Consider the following 23,661-nt stretch of genomic DNA (forward strand, 5'->3'; position numbering starts at 1 on the left):
GTATAGTAAGCTTTGATCTTCATTGCTTATTGTCTGCTCGTTTCTGGTTTTCAGGTTGTTCTTTTAGGCCTTGCTGTTTATCTGTGCTTTCTGTTGTCCGTTTTGACCAGCCGACCGTTTTCAAGCCATGTTTCGTGTACGTACTCGTCGTAGAGTTCGTGCTGTGCAGGGGCTTGGTGTTGGGCTTTTAGCTTTGACACAAGCCAGGTCCATGAACAGGGTGAGGAGGAGTTTGTGGACCAAGAATTGCTACAGCGTGACCAGTTCTCGCACATGCCTTTGCTCTGTGAGATCCGGCAGAATAATCCTGATGATTTCAGGAATTATCTCCGGATGATGGACCCCGTTTTTCACCGTCTGCTGGCTTTGCTGTCCCTTTGCTGTCCCTTTGTCAGCAGGCAGGATACCTGTATGCGGCAAGCCATCACTCTGGAGCAGAGGCTCATTGCCACGTTGCGCTACTTGGCGACAGGGAGAAGCCTTCAGGGCCTCAAGTTCTCTACAAGCATCTCCCCCCCCAGGCTCTGGGAATCATTATTCCAGAGACCTGTTCTGGCATCATTCAGGTCCTGCAGAAGGACTATATGAAAGTAAGTTTTCTCCTTTAACATCACATTCTATGTATTTAATGATTGCTAATGTATTGGATTTCTTTCCTCATTCCCTAATTACCATGATTACAATATGCTCTAATTGATATGCTGTGCCCCTTTGTCCTCATGCATGCTGGAAGCTTTTCAAGTTCCTTTTTCGACCTTCATGCATATTTGCCTTCACTAACTTCCCCAGTATGCTCTTCTGGGGCCATAAACCTATATTCTAGTCACCTAGCAATGTGTTTTGTCAGCTCCATAGTATTGCTTACCCCTAAACACCCCCTAAAATGTGTATAAATGTTATGTGTGTGCTTAAATTCATGCAGAGTGCCCAAATTATTTTTTGGGTTGGACCAAACTCATTAGGAACCCCCTTCCCCCCAACTGCTAGGTCAGTAAGTAAGTGTAAGTAAGGAGGGGCTGGCCAAAGTATCACACATTATTTATGCATTCAGCTCTCAATTAAGTGGAGAGGGTTACCTGTCCAAAACATCCCCCCCCTAATTTTTTGCAATAGGCCATCAGATGGGGGGATGGGGGGTGTGATGAATCTGATAAGGGGACCTTATACTTTAGACTTTAAATACTAATTTCCCAAAATGTTCTACTGATAATGTCCAAAAATGTTTGTGTCTAATCTGCTTACAATGTTGATGTGCAAAATTAGTAATTTCTTTTCTTGTTTCACTCCACAGTTTCCTTCAACGCCACAGGAATGGCAGACTGTGGCCTCCCACTTTGCCAGCCGTTGGGACTTTCCCAATTGTGGAGGTGCAATTGATGGGAAACACGTCCGCATTGTCCCACCCCCAAACTCACAGTCGTACTATTATAATTACAAGGGGTTTAATAGTATTGTGATGTTGGCGGTGGTGTCAGCGACCTATGACTTCCTTTATGTGGATGTGGGGAAAAATGGCCGGATGTCGGATGGTGGAGTGTTCGCATGGACGGAATTCTACTGGCATTTCCAGAGTGGCAGTCTGGGCTTGCCACCTCCAGAGGAGAATGTAGAAGAACTCCCATTAGTTTTCGTCACGGATGAGATGTTTGCTCTGGCAAACCGCCTGATGCGGCCTTTCACGATGAGGACCCTTACCCCGGATCAGAGGATCTTTAATGTGTGGCTGGCCAGAGCCAGAAGAGTGGTGGAGAACACTTTCTGAATAATGGCAAGCCGGTTCCGCCTATTTTTGATGCCAATACTCATGGCGGAATATAAACTAAATCACATTGTGCTTGCCTGCGGTGTTCTGCACAATTTTTGGGAAAAACATTCAGCTAACTATGTGGTCTCAGTTGGCCCAGATGCCGACTTGCTGGAAAATGTCAACCTTACGGCCCTTGAAGCTGCTCGTCCTGGCTTGCCCCTCTCAAAGCACCCGCGAGGTCAGAAACCAATACAAGGAGTACTTTGTAGGTAGAGGGGCCATTGATATGCCAGACAATGTCTGAGAGGTATTATTTTAATACATTTTTCTTTGAAACTCCAATAATCTTTGTTTTCATTTACTGCTTGGCTTTGTTTTAGGTGTCTCATAGGTATTTTTGCAGTTTTGTTTGGGCCTTTTTTAACAACAGTGCAAACCCAAGTTCTGAGCAAGATGAGGTGACAGTCTCTTCTTCAGATAATCTTATTATGTTGTGGGTCTGCTACACACACACCTTGTTTTTATTGATAATGTATGTAGTGCATTACTGACAAAAATATTGCTAATTTTCAGCACCATGGCAGAAATATGTGGGGTCATGAAAATGGCGTGATTGTGAAAATTAACACATCACTGTGGGTGTTATTTACTAAAGGCAAATCCACCTGAAACTGCACTTGGAGTGCAAAGTGGATTTGCCTTTAGTAAATAACACCCATTGCCCCAGAAAACAACAACTTTACTCCAAATACTGCTTTTTTGCATTGAAAAGCCACACATTGTTGATAATTCCACTTTCTACTCAAAGCACATTCACATGTGCATTTAGAAAATGGTTTTACAACAAACCAACATATTTGGTGTATAGAAAACATTATTTTGGGTAACATTTTTCTAACTTGCCATTTTTGTGTAAACAGGCATGTATCAAAGCATAACATACAGAACACAGGAACTTGAAAAAGAAAAGCTAAATTTGGAAGATGCACACAAATTGAGAATCATAAAGTGGCCATTTTCCTCCTGTTCCCATGCCTAATGTCAACATGTGCTATCTCCCATCATGAGGTATCAATGTACGTGTTTTGGGGGTGAAATCCCTTCATCTCAGCCACTTTAGTAGCAAGGAAAGGGTTGCACCTACAAAACACCTACATTGATCCCCCATGATGGGAGATAGTACACGTTGACCCACTGTGTGTATCTTCCAAATTTGGCTTTTCTAAAAATATTAAAGTGTTTTTGAAATTTTAAAAACGATGCTAGCTAGTTCGGGGTGTTTCAGACACTCCCCAAAACATCAATGATGTTCTTCATTATTTTGTTGAACATCATTGATGTTTTTCTGTATATTCTCTAAATCGCTATTGCACCCCATTATCTCCCCAATGAGGATCTGGGCACTTTCACTGGTAAAATGTGATTCTTCTTCCACATCACCAAAAAAACTAAAACAAAATACCATGTATTATAAATATGCAGACATACAGAGATTAGCTTACCAGAAGCTCTGGTCTCTGACACTCACATGTTGTGCCAATTTCGCCAATCTCTCCTTCCTCCTCTGCTTCTGGTGTTGGTATTTCCCCTTCTTTGGGAGGTGTGGGGTCCCTGGTGTCCTCAGACGCCCCGAGTCTTCTCTCCCCTATGAGAATGTAAAAAAGGAATACTTAGCATACAGAGGGCAGAAATAGGAATATGAAACATTGCTTGGAAGTGTCGTACAATTGTGTTTTTTGGCAGAGTTCAAAGGTGAAAACATTATTTTTGACACTTCCGAAAGCTGCAATACTTACCTGTAGTGTGAACAAATGTAGTCAAGTACAATTTGGCAAAAAATTGTTTTTGGAGTTGGCTAACGAACAATGTTTATTACGAACGATTGAACCTTTGAACATGAAAGTGGCCATTTTAAACTGTACAACATTAAATCAAAGCACATGGAGCAGTATGCAAGCAATAATAATAATATGAACACACGACAACTACTTACTTTTTTTTGAAGAACTCACTTGATACTTCTGTACTGATCGTGCTCTTTCAGTTTCAGGTCTGACCAGCGCTTTCTCAGTTGATCCTTGGATCGTCGTACCCCAAAATTCTTCTGAAGACTCTTCACAACTTTAGTCATGATCTTGACCTTTCTGATATTTGGGTTTGGGTAAGGTCCATACTTCCCATCATAGTCATTCCTCTTCAATATTTTCACCATCTCCAACATCTCTCCAAAAGACATATTTGAGGTCTTAAATCTTCTCCTCCAGGATCGGGACATTTCAGGCTCCTGGTTTCCTCGCCCTCCTCCTCGTTAGTGGAACTATTATTGCGCACCTGCTGTATCTCCGCCATGTGCTCTCCCCACTGTGCCGAAAGAGAAGGGCCGGGGAATAGTCTAGAAAGAACATCAGGGGTGGGCGGAGTTTTATGCATGTGCACTGTATATAAAATGCAGCACGCGTGTGTCGTACATACGATCTGTGAGCAGAGTGAGGAGCTGACGAGCCAATCGTGCAAGCAAAGGTACAATTTTTAACTTGGTACATCACTAACCTATACTGCTTCTATATAGGCCTATGTTGGGACAAGATTAGGAGAGTTTAGCATGGCATTATTATTAGGGTTTGTCTTGTGTTGTGTCTTGCAGACAAGATGGATCCCTTCAAGGAATCAAATTGTATGGGGTTAATCATTGATCTGCTCAGGGAGGTGCCTTGCTTGTGGCAGAAGAACAACCCCTTTTATAAGGACCTAAGAAAGAGAAAGGCAGCGCTGGAGAAACTGCTTGGTTTGGTGAAGATCATGGTCCCCAAGGCAGACATGACATATGTGAAGGGCAAAATTGGTGCCTTGAGGAGTATATATCTCAGGGAGCGAATGAAGCACCAGAAATCCCTGAGATCAGGAGATCCAGGTGACATTTATGTCCCCAGGATGTTGTACTACGAGAGGCTGCATTTTCTGGCAGACCAGGGGGAACCCAGGCCACCACTCTACAGTTTTCCTTCAAGGCTTCCTTCACCCCCAGCTGAGGCTTCCGATGTCCAACCTGGGCCTTCCAGGCAGCAACATGTGGAGGGACCCAGCTTGAGACAGGTATAGCATTGTTGAACATATTTCTTGTTGTACATTTAATGATGTTAACTAGATGTTATTATTGATCAGTAAGTTGTGATTTATCAAATTGGTTTACATCTCAATAGACAGTAGTGACCAAAAATGATTGGGACAAGAATGAAAAATGCTGGGCTCAGAATGATAGTCTGTTCTATTTGGTAACATTCAATTTGCAACAGTCATGAGCACAAAATGGTGTGATTGATGACCAAAAAACTAAAACGATGTCCCATTTTTATACACAGGAAGACCTCAGCCGGGAAGAGGCTGTGGCAAGTGGCACCATCGCCCTCCTCCTCCTGCCACAACTACAGGAGTCGAGCCACAGGCTGGAAGGAAGCATGTAGGAAAGTGCCCAAGGAAGACCAGAGAATGATGGCCTCGGTTCAATCTGGTCTGACAGAAGATGCAGCCTCTTGTAGGACCACAGCTTGGGGACATAGATGGCATCTGCTCTTCTTGATCTCTTGGACTTCTGGACCAGACTGCTCTTCCTGAGATATGTACTCCTCAGGCCACCAATTTTGCATTTTCAAATTAGTTCATGTCTGCCCTGGGGGCCAAAGGCTTCGGCAAATTGACCAGTTTCTCCAGCGTTGCCTTCCTGTTTATTACTGACACCTAAATAAAGGTTCTTGGTTGAAGAAATACTTGCCTATGTGTTTTACTTCAAAAAGGACATTTTATTTGTGAGTAGGCAGGTACATTTCAAAAATACAAAGTCAAATGAATAACAAGAACCACCAACACCAAACAACCTCCTCTAGATTAAAAAATGAAAACAAAATAAAAAGATAATAATGGTGTTGTGATAAGTTGACACACAAAACACAACAAAAAAACTGCGAAGATGAGCAAACTGTCAAAAAAGGAGATGTTGATTAAAAAAAAACAACCACAAAAAGAAAAAAAAAAAGATTGGGGAGATCTGACGAATTAAAATATTGTATTGATGAAATGTGTAAAAAAGAATAAAGAAAGAAGTTTCCGAGAAGTGTGTGTGAATATGAGCAGCAAAACAACTTCATTCTTGTAGCATTGTAAAGAAAAAGAGAATGCGCTGCATTAAAGAATTTTTAACATTTTAACGAATGTGCTATATTGATAGTGAGCGGTAGTTTTACCTGACCGAGCGCTTCCGTCTCAGAATTTTATTGTGAGCATGCGTGGCACCTTGTCCGTCGGACTAGGCTACACATGATCGCAACTGACGAGATCGGATCATGTCAGAAAATTTTATAGCCCAGCTGTCAAACTTGGTCAGTCAGATATTCCGACGGAAACAGTCCGATGGAGCCCACACACTGTCGGATAGACATGTGCGATTAGTTTCCCTAAATTCGTACGTTCGGGAGGATCCAAATTGCCATGCGTCTGAATTCTGTATGAAATACGAACTTTTGTTTACGAATCCGGAGGAGGAAGTCGGCACAGGGATGGTGGGAGCCCCTCATCTAACGAAAATTCGTATTTCGGATAGGAAATTCTTAAACGGAATTTCTTATTTCGGATAACAACCAAACTTCCATCAGCATCGACTGTCATATTGAGGTATATTTTTGCCGTTAAATTCATCGTAACGAACGTTCGTACAAGTTAACGAACCTAACGACAATTCGTATTTCGTACGAATTGAAACGGAATTTCGGACACGAAGTACGAAGTACAAATTCATTTTAATACGAACCATAACGGAACAGAACTAAACAAATTTCTTGACGGCGCCCATGTCTACTGTCGGATTATTCGACAACATGGTCCGATCAGACGTTTTCCTTCGGAATATCTGACCGTGTGTACAAGGGCTAAGAGTTACTGTATACTTCATGTAATAGGAAAATAAAGGAACAAATACCATATGTACCTAGCACATGCAAAATGACAGAAGAACATCAAATTAGAGTAAAAGATATGCATTGATGAGCAAACCTCTACAGATCAGCTTATCTAACAATGTGCCTTCTTAATCAGACTTGCAGTTAAGCATCTTCTCACTTGTTCACAGTGTTCTTGCTTCTGTAACCTCTTTTTTCGTCACTACACATTCAAAAGATATCCAAATTTAAATATTATAGGTGGAAAGTTTTGTTTTTAAATTACTTTTTAGCAGCATCAGCAGCATCCCAAACCAGGAAAGAAGCATGAAAATTAAGATTATAAAACTAGGATTTATTTTATAAATCGTTGTTTGCTTTTTAATTCATCAACATCTGCAGCTGCATCATGAACCCAGCAGGGAGGCAGACCAGGAAGATGATAGAAATGGTTTATCATTTTTTCCTGGGGAGCAGCAGTCATCAGCATCAGCAGTCTGACCTAACAAAAGGGCTGCACAGATAGAGAATTAGCAGTATACCAGAGAAATCTGTGGCAATTGACTGTTTAATGATGCATCTGTTCAGGTACAGTAGTAAAAGTAATAAATCAACAGCTTTGATAAATCAGGTGTAGTCTGGTGTGTGTGTGTGTGTGTGTGTGTGTGTGTGTATATATGTATATATATATATATATATATATATATATATATATATATATATATATATATATATATATATATATATATATATATATATATATATATATATATATATATAATGTGTGTTTGTCTGTACAGTTATATTATAACAGTATTTTCAATTATGATATTGGTGTCCATTTCTGGCTTGTAAGTATGTATGCATAAATCTAAGAACTTTTTTCCATGCAGTTTTGCTTTTTGTAAATTTTGCACACAGAATGATGTTTCACAACTCTGTAATCCTCCTACAATGGCATAACAATTTTAGCAGTGTCTACATGTATCACCATCTAGTGTGCTAGGAGAGAAAGTGTTTTTTTGTCAGGGGGCAGGCCTCCTTAATTCCCCAGGGTCAGCCCAGCTGGGGGAGGGTTGATTGGGTGGAAGAATGAAGATGCATTGTTAGGCTGTTGAGATCTTTGAGGGAGCTCCCCAGTCTTGGGGGGGGGGGGGGGGGTGTGGCCTTGGACCTGGGCTCGGGTGCAGGCAGGGCTCTCCAAGAAAATGTGGAGGTGTCCTGGACAGGAGGCACAGGAGGAGCAAGAGAGGACAGTGGGAGAACACTGCTGAGCAAGGCTCCAGGGGTTCCACAAAGGCAGCCAATAGGGCTGATGAGTGAGTACACGGTCAGGAGGACTGGGAGTCAAACCTGAGAGGACTGAGATGCAGAAGTCTGGGATGGGTGCAGAGCCAGTGAAGTGGTCTGTGGTGTCACAGGCAGTAGAGCGAGGCAGCTGCAGCCAGGAGGGCTGGCAGTGCCTGAAGAAGCGGTACTACATTTTCTAGTAGAAATGATTGGGGTGGATGGGTTGATAAACTGCTTAAAAAGTATTAAAGGATTATTTTTTTTTTTAAGCTATGTTCACCTTTAGAGCATGTTACACATTACACCTGTATTTAGGGTGTATTGTTTAATATGCTTAAGAACCTCCTCCTAATTCGATCCCTTTGTGAACGTGGGCTGAGGTTCTTCTTCCCCAATGTCACATTTCAAAGTCAAAGCAGCTCCACCTGCACAGTGGCATCATTAATTCACAAAGATCTGAAGTCCTGTCTTCCACCACGCCAGGTGGCTTGTAGTTCTCATTGAACTGCAAGGCTGCTAAGTGCCCTTGTAGTTTGTTGACACTTCCTCGAGTTTTGTAAAAGCCCATATGGTGGTATGGGCATGAAAGCTGGATGAAATATCTACAGGAGCCCAATGCTGCACCCACGATCCACTGTTTGTGGTGCAATGCAGGCTCCTAGGGGGAAAACAATAAACACACATTCGTATATGTGCATTTAATTTTCCCCAAAGGTGAACTTAGCCTTTAAGTTATGGATAAAGTAGGAAACCTTTATCAGGTTATTTTGTCTGTGTCCCATTCGGGAGATTTCCCTTCACATTCTGCCCTGGAGATGCAGCAGGAAATGAAAGGAAAGTTTCCCAAATTCTCATATTATACAGTTGTCATGGACATCTGCTTTAAAGGGTGATTTACTCTCACTTTTGTCTGCTGGCCGCTCAAAAATTTTGGATTTCCTCTCACTTTCAATGACAATGGTAACCAGGGAACATATAGAGAGACTCATTTCCCCAATGGGGGCACAGATAGCAATATAAACTTGACAGAGATTCCAGGTCTTTTCCTCTCTATCCAAGGCTACAAATAATATTTTCTGCACATACACATACACTAAAATCTATGAGGAAAAAAGGTGTTCCCATGAGTCTTGGGGTGGTGGCAGTTTTAGCATGCTCAGACAACAGCAGTATGAATATGGTCAGAACCAGTGTAAGTGCAAGAACTAGAGGGAGACACTTATTTGAGACATTGTGGCAGCCAAATTATGATTTTGCTTGTTGTTAATGCCTGGCAGGTGACAAAGAAACAAGAGCAGTAAGCATAGGTGCAGAATCAGTATGAGCCACTCATTCTAAAATTCTGCCAGGGATACTAAGAATTACTGAAACTTTGGGTCTCACAGAAGACTTGAGCAGGCAAGGTAATTGCAGCCGTAGGCATAGGTGCACCACAAGGCTGACCATTCATTACATAAATTGTACAGAGGCAGCATAATGTAGCTCAGAGTTTAGGCCTGGCAGGAGCTTTGGAGTGTTGAGGAAACTCCACGGACAAAGGGCATTTTTTCCTCCCACTGACCAGCAGTATAAAGTGCACTTTGAAACACATTAGCATGGCCCTCTAGTCTTTCTGTATTGTATTGTAACTCTACTGTCTCTATTTATATTGTAAAGCTGTGCAAACTATTGGTGCTATATACAATACTGTAAATCCTGTATAATAATAATAATTTTCCTTACTGCTGCGCTATATACATTATGACATGCATTACATAGTGCTGATTGCTCTACTCTGTACATTACATTATGTATTTATGTGTTTTTTTAACACCATATATGTATATTGAGATTAAATAGATATCAACCCCCTTTGACCCTTGTGCAACAATAATCATCAAGAATAAACAAGTCAGTATTGTAAGAACACAGAGGTGATATTCATGTTAAGGTCAATAACGTAGATCAAAAGAAAGTAAAGTAGGATTTGTAATTGTAGGTCTCACCAGTAGCAGCTGGCACCTCAACATCCCCGCCCACTCGCTGTTTGCCAATCGGTCTGGCTCTAATCAGGTGCTTTAAACCCCTCCCCATTGGAATTCATGCATCCGACGTACTGCAAGGGGCCGGACACATGGATGGGGGGCGGCGCCCATGTGCCCTTAACCACTTAAGGACCACCTCACGCCGATGTACATCGGCCGAATGGCACGGCTGGGCACAAGCACGTATCTGTACATTGCTTTTTAAGTGCCCAGCCGTAAGTCGGGAGCACGCCGGCCGGCGGCGCGCTCCCGACCCGGTCCTGAGCTCTGTGACCGTGGCCACGGGACCAACGGACCCGATTGCCGCTGGTGTCCCACAATCGAGTCACAGAGCTTAAGAACGAGGAGAGGTCTGTGTAAACAAACCTATCCCCGTGCTTCCTACTGTAGCTGTCACCGATCGTCTGTTTCCATTTATAGGGAAAGACTATCAGTGACGTCACATGCCAGGCCACGCCCCCTACAATAAAAAAAACACATAACGTCATACATAACGCCTACACTGCCCCCTAGTGGTTAACTCCTTCACTGCCAGTGTCATTTACACAGGAATCAGTGCATTTAAATAGCACTGATTGCTGTATAAATGACAATGGTCCCAAAAATGTGTCAAAAATGTCCGATGTGTCCGCCATAATGTCGCAGTCACAATAAAAATCACTGATCACCGCCATTACTAGTAAAAAAATATTAATAAAAATGCTATAAAACTATCCCCTATTTTGTAAACGCTATAACGCTTTTGCGCAAACCAATCAATAATCACTAATTGCGTTTTTTTTTTTTTTACCAAAAATATGCAGAAATAGCAGAATATGTATCGGCCTAAACTGAGGAAAAAAAATGTTTTTTTTATATATTTTTGGGGGATATTATAGAAAAAAAGTAAAAAATATAGAATTTTTTTCAAAATTGTCGCTCTATTTTTGTTTATAGCGCAAAAAATAAAATATGCAGAGGTGATCAAATACCACCAAAAGAAAGCTCTATTTGTGGGAAAAAGACGGCAATTTTGTTTGGGAGCCACGTCGCACGGCCGCGCAATTTTTAGTTAAAGCGACGCAGTGCCAAATCGCAAAAAGGGGTTTGGTCCTTTTGCTGCAAATTGGTCCCGGGCTTAAGTGGTTAATGGACGGACAGCCCCTGGGTCTTACACTTTAAAGTATAGCCCAGGACTATTGTGGAATGGGAGTATGAATCAAGGGTGATGTCACATACCTGGTGGTGGGGCCTTAAGTGAAGAAGTAGTCCTCTCTTACATCCCTTGCTCCAGGGCCCCAGGTAGTGAGATAATGGCTGCAGGAGCATGGGGAATGCGTGCTTGTAGCTTGTCCAGCAATCTGCACAGTCAGGAATCTGGAGCCTTCTTAAGAATGAGCCAGGTGGCAAAGGTTGGGTGTTATCAGACCTGGACTGGTCAGCAGACTGACAGATGCTTGGTCGATGGATGACAGGTTGTCAGCGCTGTTAGAGCTGGTGAGGACCAATCAGCAAGCACTTATCAGGCAGGATAAGACAGCATGTAAGGTCTGATAAACTGGGTCAGTATCAGATATTCAGAATAGGCATACGCAGCAGACAAAAGAGTAGTCAGAGTGCAGGCCAAGGTCAGCAATGGTGGAGCAGATCAGGTTAAGCAGGAGACAGAGGCAGATTCCAGAGACAGGTTGAGGTTTGGGCAGGGGGAGTACAAGCATAGTCAGAAGCAAGCCAAGTCAGTGACAGTCAATAGGACAGACAGCAATGAGCTAGTGCAGCAGCATAGTTTAAATAGTCCATTTGGTGCCAGTGTTGAACACACCTGTAAGGATACCTACTGGCCTGTGCACCTGTATGAACAGTGGAGCTCCATCTGCATTATGGGCAAGCCTTCCCTTACAAGCGTGAGGAAAACTTGAAGAAAAAGAGAGTATAGGAAGGAAGTTTGTCTAGTCAGGGCTTGTTCAGTTAAGGTTCAAGGAAGCCATTATTTAAGATAAAAGTTGTAAAAGGATGAAAAAAGCAATAGGTTTCTTAAGACATTAGTGAATTTGGGCTGCTACAAAACATTATCTAGGGAAGTCACACTTTGGAGAACTGTGAGTAGTGTCCATTTAATTGAGCCGTTAACTTCCATCTGCATCAGGGTACTATTCATCAACCCATTCTCTTATAGTTTATGGTGACTCTATTAAACCATGTAATTTTATATCTCTCTATTCCTGTAACTTTAATTGTGTTTTTTCCTCAATTTGAAAGGTCGTTCGCTATTATCTAGCAAAAATTCACATTTTATTCTGTGATAATGCCCTTTTACAAAGGACCTACATTTCTGTCAATCCAGTTCCAAGGTTTACAGAGTCCTTCTGCACAGCACAGCCAGCCCGAAGACTTGACTTTTCTACTGCAGGTAGGTAATATAGCTAAGTCCCCTGAATGTGACTGAACACTACAGGCAAAGCAGCAGACTGATGATGTAATTTCTCTGCTGTTCTACATTAGACATACTCACTGCCAAAGAAATTGTTAGTTTTGGTTTCATTCGTTTTTTTTTGTTATTTTTTTTTGTTTTTTCTCAAAAATAGTAAAGAAAGACAGGAGACACTTTGGGACAAGTCCTTTATTAAAAGATAAAAAAAAAAAAAAAATGTCCCACAATGTAAATCCATCTCACATCGCCGATGATCCAAAAAAAGAAAAAAAAAAGCTGCAACAGCTCCGTCTCCATGGAAGGCTCCCATTGAGTTACGCTGAAGCCACCCAAGGACATAAATGGGTGACCCTGCCACCCTCTGATGCCATGTGACTGCGCCAATTTACAGGCATACTAAGGACACCCCCAGGCACGATATTTAAGGGAATATTTCATTTTTCTTGTTTCACTTTAAACATTATTAAAATCACTGCTCCCGAAAAAAAGGCTTTTTTTGCATTGATACATGTCTCCTGAGGCAGGACCTGGGTCCCTAAACACTTTTTATGTCAATAAATTGCATATAAGCCTTTAGAATGAGCACTTTTGTTTTTTCATGTTAATGTCACATAGACTTTAACCGTGTTCCGAAGCTTTCGGAATTTGCAGCGAACACCGCATAATGTTCACTGTTCGAAACATCGGGCTCATCCATACAAACTAATAACTAACTGTTAAATTATAGGTATTGGAATTTCCTTCTAAATATGGCTTGAATTAATAATAATATGTTTTTATTATTATTGTTGTTATTTATTATTATTAATTTAAGTTTCATTCATTTAGATACAGCATTTGTTATTTCCGATAATAAGTAATTTCAGATAACTTTGTACTCATTGCGTTTACTAACAGCCAAATTTGAAATGAAATTACAATACCAATAATTTAATAGTTAGTAATAGTTAAGTTATTTCAGATTTTCTAATTTTCTGGTTTTCAGATTCACGGATTTTTGGATTTTTGAATTTACGAATTTTTGAATTTTAGAAAATTAAATGTATGGATATTCGGACAAATTTGTTAAACAGGTTTTTGTTAAATCGGATATTTCTAAATTAACAAATTTGTTGAAATTCGTTAAAAAAGGAAATAAATTGCACATGTCTATTCTACACTCACACCTGATTGGCTTCACATGCTGACCCTTTTTGTCCTAATTTGAACTCTACTAGACAGGGACTGCAAAAGACTAATACCAATTTAAATTGACAGACCTAAACTAGATGTGTTTAAAAATTGCAATTAATGAGTTTTATTGAATACATATATACATAAATCAGTGTTTGCATCTGCCTGGAATTTAGCTTTAATGATCTTATTGTATTCATAATTCATGTAATTAATATAATGAAGATGACATGTATAACAAAGTTAGTAATATGCAACCTTTGACATTAATACAAATGATGTCTAACTATAGCACAAAAGCCTTTTTGCGTCAAAGTATATCATGAATTTGGAGAATCTTTAAATCATCCCGTAATACTCTTCTAACACAAAAAGATTTTACCAGTTTGAGGCTATTAAAAATATATAAAAGTGCCTCTACAGAAATTTCACATACTTTCACATACTTTTGTTGATAGACTTTTTTTTTACTGACGTGCATGGTATAGTTTACCAAGTTTTTCAGAAATGAGAAACCCTACATAGAATCTCGACAAGCAAGTTTTAGTTTGTCAAACTTTATTATGAAAAATGACAAACATGTCACAATTACCTTCTCGGTGCAGCTTTTGCACAGAGCAGCCCCAATTCTTCTCTTCTTGGGCCCCTTCCTGCATCCGGGTGCCCCCCAGAACAAGCAGCTTGCAATGGGGGCACCTGAGCTGCGGCTCTGCCTGTCCATTCACACACAGAGCCTTTGTTCTGCCCCTCCCCCTCACTCTCCTCATTGGCTCACTGGCTGTGATTGACAGCTGCTGAATGGCTCAACCAATGAGGAAGAGTCCTCAGAGAGCGGAGGCTCTCATGCATATCGTTGGATCTCAGGTAAGTATTGGGGGGCAGGGGAGTTGGTGCACAGAGAAGCATACAACCAATTTTAAGCATATGTCAGGGCAAAATGAAAAATCTTATTCAGTACATATGTCCAATACGTGCACATTTCTCCATGTTTTATTACTTTAAAAACCTAGCAAGGACAGAAAAATACCAGTTGATCTGCCATAAATTCAAAAGTGCTTTTAACTTCTTGTTTGATCTGACATCACCGTGCCTTTTCTGCATTGAAATCCAGCCGGCATTGTGAACCCAACCTCCCCCTTTCCATCTCTCTGTAGCACTCTACAAGCATACGTTGACTTCTTTTCTAGCAAAACAATGCAGCTGTCTTGACTCTCAAGAGACTGCTGCATACTGTTTGTAGGGAAACAAGGGATCTTGGAAGATGTAGTTCTGGTTCTGGATGGAAGAGGGACTGCCTATTAAGCTATTGAGTTCTCAGCAGCTGCCTCTGCAAAAATGTATAAACCTGGTAATGATGTCCCACTTGGAGTAGTAAGAATGGTTTCTCGCTACTACCCTGTTTCCCCGAAACAGGTGATGGCTGCAATATAAGCCCCACCCCCCAAATAAGCCCTAACGTCCTTGTAGGTCTTATTTTCAGGGTAGGGCTTATTTGGGGGGTAGGGCTTATATTGCAGCCATCACCGACAATCACGCTAGGTCTTATTTTCGCAGAAACAGGCTGGCTACAAGGTCAAATAAAAAGTTATAATAATAATGGGTTGTGCTCTAAAATGTATTGGGGTGAATGTGAGTAAAACCTTCACATACCATTAAAATCTTGCATATCCTGGGTGTGTCCTACGTGTGATAAACAGTGCTATTAAACCATAATCTATATATATATATATATATATATATATATATATATATATATATATATATATATATATATTGGTGTTTCTATAAAGCAGCTGTGGTATTTAATTAATATTGCATTGCTAGAATCCTTCCCATTTGGATAAGAACTGATAATGGATTCTCAAATCACTTAATTATTTTTGATAGCTGATTTTGTGTTGTGTTGTGCACACTTTTCTAAATCACTTTGAACTTTCATTACCATTGCAAGCAATTATAACAAATTATAGATCATACAATTAAAATGCAATATGTATTGTCAGGTTTTTGCTTAAATTTATAGAGCAAAAAAAAAAAAAAGGAACACTCTTATCTTCGCGCTTGCAATGATGTGCATAATTTTAGGTCTGAAAGTGACATACTTTATTATAATTAGCAGTAAAGTCTACACAACAAAAAACAGTTTTTTTTTTTTTTAATTATATAGCTACAGGTATGTGTAATCATCGTGAAAGATGAAAATGTGAGAACTAATGAATGGCAGGTGTTTGCTAGTGTAAACAGGCCACTGCGGGTATAATACTCATCACCCAAATTCACTGTTAATACAGCACATATTCAGCGCAAACAAAGCGAATAACGAAAACACATTACTTCCGAATTTCTCCACTAAGCAGCAGATTTCTTTTATTTTCAGTTAATTAAAGAATAAGTATAGGAGATTATCTGTGAGTGCATATTAAGAGTTATTTTTGCGTTATTTTAAATGAATGCGATTAACCCATTTGTACATGCTCTATCTTTCCCATTTTTGTTGCAGTTTTAAATGCAGAGCTTTGTAGCTAAGCCACTAAAGGCTGGTTTGATTAGGTCCTACAATGTTTAACTGCTTACCAGTTGTTTAAAGTTTTAGCCACACAGGAAGTCCATTGGTTTCAATGATTTAGGGTCCTTTCACATGGGGCGGATCAGTTCTGATCCGCCCCGTGGATATCCGTTTGCTCAGCGGGGATCACTCCGCCGATCCCCGCTGAGCAGGGAGATGACAGCTCCGTCTCTGCACACTGCGCAGGGACGGACCTGTCACAGCGCCGCTCTCCCCTATGGGAGATCGGATGACGACGGACCGCAGTGCCCGTCGTCACCCGATCCGATCCGCAGACGGATGGAAAAATAGCTTTTTCCTCCGTTACACTTTTTCGGATCGGAGCGGGTCGGATGTCAGCGGACATGTCACCGCTGACATCCGACGCTCCATAGAGCTCTATGGAGCACCCGTTCAGGTCCGCCTGAAAAACTGACAGGTGGGCCTGAACGGGACGTCAGTGTGAAAGAGGCCTTAAAGCGTGACCATTGTTTAGCACTGCAAAATAAGAAGTCTCAATTTTTGTAATGATCAAATGCGGCTGCCTCTAAAACAAAGAAGACAAATACTGTATATTGTTACCTGTTTCAGCCTTCCAATGCTGCTTACTGTGATAGCCAGCTATAGATGAGGGTGGTGGTGAGTTTTTTTTATTAAATACTGTATAGCACTGTGTGTGTGTTTTTGGATATTATTTTGTATCTATCTTCTCCAGATGTCCTCTTAAAAAATCTTTAAACCCTGATGAAGACATTTTGTTGAAATGCGTTAGTGTCTCTGTGTCCATTCATAACAACATTATCCAGTGCATATTGGGTCCATCTCTCATGCATTCTCATGTGATTTTGTATTTTATACTTTTGCTTAACCTCCCTGGCGGTACGATTATTTCGAATTTTAGGTGCTAAAAGCGGTACCATTATTTTGCATGAAAATTTGGCGTTTTATATTGTAGTCCTGCAATTCTTAGGAATAACTCTCTTAAATCTGTCCAAACCAGAGTCTAGCAGACATCCCGGGTATGATAAAGTTTGAAAAATTAAATCATAAATTATAATATAATAAATAATTATAAATAATTGTACCAAATAATAATATAACAATAATAAAAATTATTGAATAATGTAATCAAATCAAAAACACTGAAATTTGCTCAGTTGCAGAATTGTCACTGTCATTACTTTTCAGTATTTGATGACGGATCCCCCCACAAATCGCTATCGCTTAGTTCTGCGAGTGATTCTAATTTATTATCGCTGTTTTCTAGCTGGTCTAAAATCATTTTTGATGTACAGTGACAGTTTGGTTGCTATGGACAATCTCCAGTTTCCAGGCATAAAGAACAGTTTTTATTATATAAAACTGCATGCAGGACACTGGGCAGACCACTAGGGACAACGGGGATGTGAAATATTTACATACAGCAATGTAATCTGTAAGATTACATTATACTGTATGTATACTGTTTGTTTCACTTTTTGAATTTGGCGCCGATCTCCGTGCCCGTGCGTCGCAACGCTCGCAGGGCACGGAGATCGGCGATGTAATGCATCGAGCGAGACACGGCTCGCTCGTACAGCGGGGAGACAACGCTGGATCCGAGGGAGAAGGTAAGTAAACCTCCTCCTGGATCCAGCGATGCAGTCCCGAGTCTGACTCGGGGATACCGCTTTTGGTATAAAAATATTCCACCCCGAGTCAGACTCGGGAATACCGTCAGGGGGGTTAATGAATTTCCTCATTTGAGGTTCCTTTTAAGATTGCTTGGATACATTTTGTATTTTTTACCTATCTTTACTGTTCTTTATTGTCCTTTGGGTATTGTATAGTCCCAATTTCCTCCTGCATACCCTATTGTTTTTCTTTACAGGGATAGATACCCCTCTTATTGTCTGGGTTTAGGAGTTTAGCTGCATTCACTGTATAGCCCTGTGTTTTTTGGATGTGGAAGTATCAGAATGTGATATACAGGTTATGCTCACTGAGATCAATAACAATAGATACATAATCGTCAGCATTAGTAACATTTAAAAGAACACTTTACTGTTCCTTGCGAATGTTACATATACCGGTCTTCGCAGAAGCTCAAACTGCCTAAAATTTTACAGCAAAGTTTCAACTCAAGAAAAATATGCTTTAAATAGACTATAGAGGATAACAATAAGAACACTTAAAAAGAATATTAATATTAATATTAAAAAAACGATTTTCTAAAGGAAGGCAACATGTATTCCTTTACTATTAAGCTGATTATATAGTAAGCATTTCATTAGAAAGATAAATAAGTGGACTTTTTTCTTTAGAACAAATGTGTTAAAGGGGTTGTAAAGGTTCGTTTTTTATTTTCTAAATAGGTTCCTTTAAACTAGTGCATTGTTGGTTCACTTACCTTTTCCTTCGATTTCCCTTCTAGCATTAGCATTTTGTTTCTTTTACATGAAACCATACCATGGAATGTTTCTTTACAACTGGCATTTATAAACGCTTAATAACTTGCCGACCAGCCACCGCAGTTGTACTGCAGCAGGCTGGCACGGCTGCGTGAGTAGCCATCATTGTATGTTGACCACTTTAAGAGCTATTGGAGGTGCGTGTGCCACCGGAGCTGATGCACGTGGCCGGAGGCCATGATGTCCACTGGCCACCCGCGATCACTCCACAGAGAGCCAGAATGGGGATTTGTAAATGTAAACAGACAGATCCTCATTCTGTCGGGAGTAGCGAGAGATCTGCTTTTCCCAGTGATCTGGAACAGCACAATCTCTTCTTCTCCAGTCAGTCCATTCCCTTCACAGTTAGAAACACCTCCCTAGGGGACACTCAATCCCTTGATCCCCCCCCCAATGTTAACCCTTTGCCTGCCAGTGACATTTCCGCAGTAATCAGTGCATGTTTATAGCACAAAGTATCAAAAGTGTCTGATCTGTCCGCTGCAATGTCACAGTCCCACAAAAAATTGCTGATCACCACAATTACTAGTTAAAAAATGCTATAAAAATATCCCCTGTTTTGTAGACGCTATAACTTTTGCGCAAACCAATCAATATACGCTTATTGTGATTTTTTTCGGGATTTTTTTTTTACCAAAAATATGTAGTAGCATACGTATTGGCCTAAACTGATTAAAAAATGTGTTTTTTTTTTTTTTTTGTTTGTTTTTTTTAAGGGGGGGGGATATTTATTATAGCAAAAAGAAAAAAATATAGTTTTTTTTTTTCAAAATTGTCGGTCTTTTTCGTGTTTATAGTGCAAAAAAAAGGCAGAGGTGCTCAAATACCACCAAAAGAAAAGTCTATTTCTGGCAAAAAAAATACATACATTTTGTTTGGGTACAATGTTCCACGCCTGCGCATTTGTCAATTAAAACAACGCAGTGCCGTATCGCAAAAAATTACATGGTCATTAATTGGACAAATCCTTCCAGTCCTTAAGTTGTTAAAGTGCACCTGTGCCCAGAATATACAGGTGAAAATATTTCTCTATTCTAAGCAAGAAAAATTACTTTACAATAAGTAATCTTTGCAAGAATTTTGCAACATTGGCAAAAGAAATGTTGGGACTTTATATGAAGTAATCTTTGATTCTATGTAAAAAAAAAAGTGGCCTTTGCGTTACTCTGAGTCACTGGTAAATGTGCCCAATAACAAAATTGAAGTGATAATGAAACGGTAAAACCTGCAGCAAAACCTATTAGTGTTCACAATACACACATAAGATGTAGATAAATATAAAGTGATCTTGTGCAAGCAAATCAAAATCACAATAAAAACATGGTAACAATTCTCCTAAAGTGCAGAAATAAAGTGCACGAATGTAGTATGATACCACTTGAAGTGATGGTGACCTGTAGAAATAAAGTGCAATGGTATACAATAATAGTAGAGTGCACAAAATAAAGTCTCCACAATGGGTGATTGCCAAAATATATAAACAAATATATATATAAAATCCTGAGTGTGTAATGAATGTCCAAATGTGATAGAAATCCTGAATTGGAAAGTAATGTAGCATGAACAAAAGGGACAAAAAATGTAGTGCTAAGTTCACAAATATTCACAAAATGATGTATTCAATGCATAGATTTGTAGTGGGCTGGTGTGGTAATATCTATAAATAACTCCACAGACTGCCTCTAAGAATTCCAGTCTCGCAGAACTCTCACCTTAACCACTTCCCGAACCATCACACGCTGATGTACGTCGGCAGATTGGCACGGGCAGGCATATTGGCGTACAGGTACGTCCAGTTTTAAATGGCGCCCTGCCATCGCGAGTGCGCCGGCGGCGGCGCGCTTGCGTGCCGGTGGGGACCCCCATGAGTCCGGTCGCAGGTCCCGTGGACTCGATCGCCGCAGGCATACCCGCAATCGACTCACAGGGTGGCTGAACGAGGAGATGCCATTGTAAAAAGTATCACTCTGTTCTGCCTAGCAACAAGTGACGCTGATCTCTGCTCCATGTGATTGGAGCAGAGATCAGTGTTCACTAAAAGCAAGCCCAGCCCCCAACAGTTAGTAACACACCCCTAGGAACACTTAACCCCTACACTGCCACCCACTGGTTAACCATTTCACTGCCAGTGTCATTTACACAGGAATCACTGCATTTGTATAGCAGTGATTGCTGTATAAATGACAATGGTCCCAAAAATGTGTCAAAAATATCCGATGTGTCCGCCATAATGTCGCAGTCACAATAAAAATCGCTGATCGCCGCCATTACTAGTAAAAAAAAATATTAATAAAAATGCCATAAAACTATCCACTATTTTGTAAACGCTATAACTTTTGCGCAAACCAATCAATAGCTTATTGCGATTTTTTTTTTTACCAAAAATATGTAGAAGAATACGTATCTGTCTAAACTGAGGAAAAAAATGTTTTGGGGGATATTATATAGTAACAATAAGTAAAAAAAAATGTGTTTTTTTCAAAATTGTCGCTCTATTTTTGTTTATAGCGCAAAAAATAAACGCAGGGGTGATCAAATACCACCAAAAGAAAGCTCTATTTGTGGGAAAAAAAGGATGTCAGTTTTGTTTGGGAGCCACGTCACACGACCATGCAATTGTCAGTTAAAACGACGCAGTGCTGAATCGCAAAAAGTGGTCTGGTCTTAAGCCAGCAAAATGGTCCGGTCTGAAAGTGGTTAATATTGAGAAGAAAATTGCATCAACAAGTAATGTGGGCTCTCCACAGCCTTCCATTGGAACCTTTTCTTATTTGCACAACTATATTGTTCCTCCACTGGGCCATCCTGATTCTCGACTCCTGCAACCTCTTTTTTTTATGCTCTGATGGTTGGATGCTATCCAAACCGATGCAGGGCCCTTAACTCTGCATTTGACGAGAGGACTCTACTATTATTGTATATCATTGAACTTTATTTCTACAGGTCACCATCACTTCATGTGGTATCATACTACATTTGTACGCTTATATACACTTTATTTCTGCACTTTATTCACTCTTTAGGAGAATTGTTATAGTGTTTTTATTGTGATTTTGATTTTCTTGCGCGAGATCACTTTATATTTGTCTAAATCTTTTGATTCTATGCATATGCCATCCGAGACTCTCCCTCCTGATTGCCTGAGACACAGCAGCGGTGCCATTGGCTCCCGCTGCTATGAATCAAAGTCAGTCATCAAATCAGGAGAGAGGGTGCACAACTGGGCTGCAACTCTGTATCCTGAATGGACACAGGGAGCGGTGACTCATCTCGGGTGCCCCCATAGCAAGCTGCTTGCTGTGGGGGCACTCGGACAGGAGGCGGAGCCAGGAGCACAGAAGAGGAACCTCTGAACTGCAGGATTGGGGCTGCTCTGTGCAAATTCAATGCAACAAAGCAAGTAAGTATAACATGTTTGTTATTTTAATTGAAAAACAAATGAGACTCTACAATCAATTTAACTACTTGTTGTCTGCACTATAGCCAAAAGAAGGCTACAACGTGTTCCTTAATTGCCTGATATGGATGCCCTCCTATGCATGAGTTGCCTGTGCATCCCTGCAGGTTACATGCGGCATGCTCTGTGATCACTGATCCTGGCCCCTTCCAACGTGATTAGCTGTCAGCCAATGACAGCTGATCACATAATGTATACAGAAGATTGGTAATCTGTATGACAGTGTGAAGGAAAAAAAAGGCAGGCCAATAGTCCTGAAGAGAAGGCACCAATGAGCCATTTCTTCAGTGCACATGTGTCGATGTTGTCGGCAGCAGAGCATATACTGAATATCTCCTAAATAGAGATGGACAAACTTCCAACGGGACATTCCGCGAACGCGGTCGAAAGTTCGCGAACCGCAAAGTTTGCGGCGGGCCCCATTGACTTCAATGGCAGGCGAACTTTGAAAACCTACAGGTCATATTTCCAGCCACAAAATAATTACTAGCTGTGCGCACACAGTCCCACCACATGGCCACTGACATAACACATGTATGAAGTGAATCTGGGATCGACAACTACAAGCATTCTTTTTTTTATATGTGAAATTTTGACAATTCAGGACTCAGGAGTGCATGAAGGCAATGGAGGAGAGGAAAGGTCGGGGTAGGCTATGACGAGGGTCCAGGAGATGATCACCAGCACCGTGATATAGAACACTGACACCAGCACCGTGATAGAGAGCACCGACACCAGCACAGTGATATAGAGTGCACCGACACCAGCACAGTGATATAGAGTGCACCGACACCAGCACAGTGATATAGAGCACTGACACCAGCACAGTGATATAGAGCACTGACACCAGCACAGTGATATAGAGCACTGACACCAGCACAGTGATATAGAGCACTGACACCAGCACAGTGATATAGAGCACTGACACCAGCACAGTGATATAGAGCACTGACACCAGCACCGTGATAGAGTGCATTGACACCAGCACCGTGATAGAGTGCACTGACACCAGCACCGTGATAGAGTGCACTGACACCAGCACCGTGATAGAGTGCACTGACACCAGCACCGTGATAGAGTGCACTGACACCAGCACCGTGATAGAGTGCACTGACACCAGCACCGTGATAGAGAGCACTGATACCAGCACCGTGATATAGAGCACTGACTGACACCAGCCCCGAGATAAAGAGCACTGACAGCAGCACTGATACCAGAAACTCGCTGCTGGGCCCCAAAAATATGACACCGCTCAACCTTTTCAAACAGGCGGGTACGAGCATATAGTATGGTGTGCTTTTTTTGTACAAAGAATTGAGCCAAATGTAGAAAAAAGGTCTGTGTGCTTGATTAAATAAATTGTTTATAGAGATATAGATGGTCTACTGGTCACATGTGTTGAATTCCTCCGAGATCCATGCCTCATTCATTTTCAGAAATGTGAGGTAGTCAACACTGTCGTGAGCTAGGCGAGTGCTCTTATTGGTCACGATCCCCCCTGCTGAGCTGAACGTCCTTTTGGACAGGACACTGGACGAGGGGCAAGCCAACAGTTCCATTGCAAATTGGGCAAGCTCTGGCCAGAGGTCAAGCCTGCCCACCCAGTAGTCCAGGGGTTCATCACTCCTCAGAGCGTC

The sequence above is a fragment of the Lithobates pipiens genome, unplaced genomic scaffold, assembly GCF_037356315.1.
Source record: "Lithobates pipiens isolate NorthernLeopardFrog02 unplaced genomic scaffold, aLitPip1_a1.2 Scaffold_25, whole genome shotgun sequence".
Classification (NCBI taxonomy): Eukaryota; Metazoa; Chordata; class Amphibia; order Anura; family Ranidae; genus Lithobates; species Lithobates pipiens.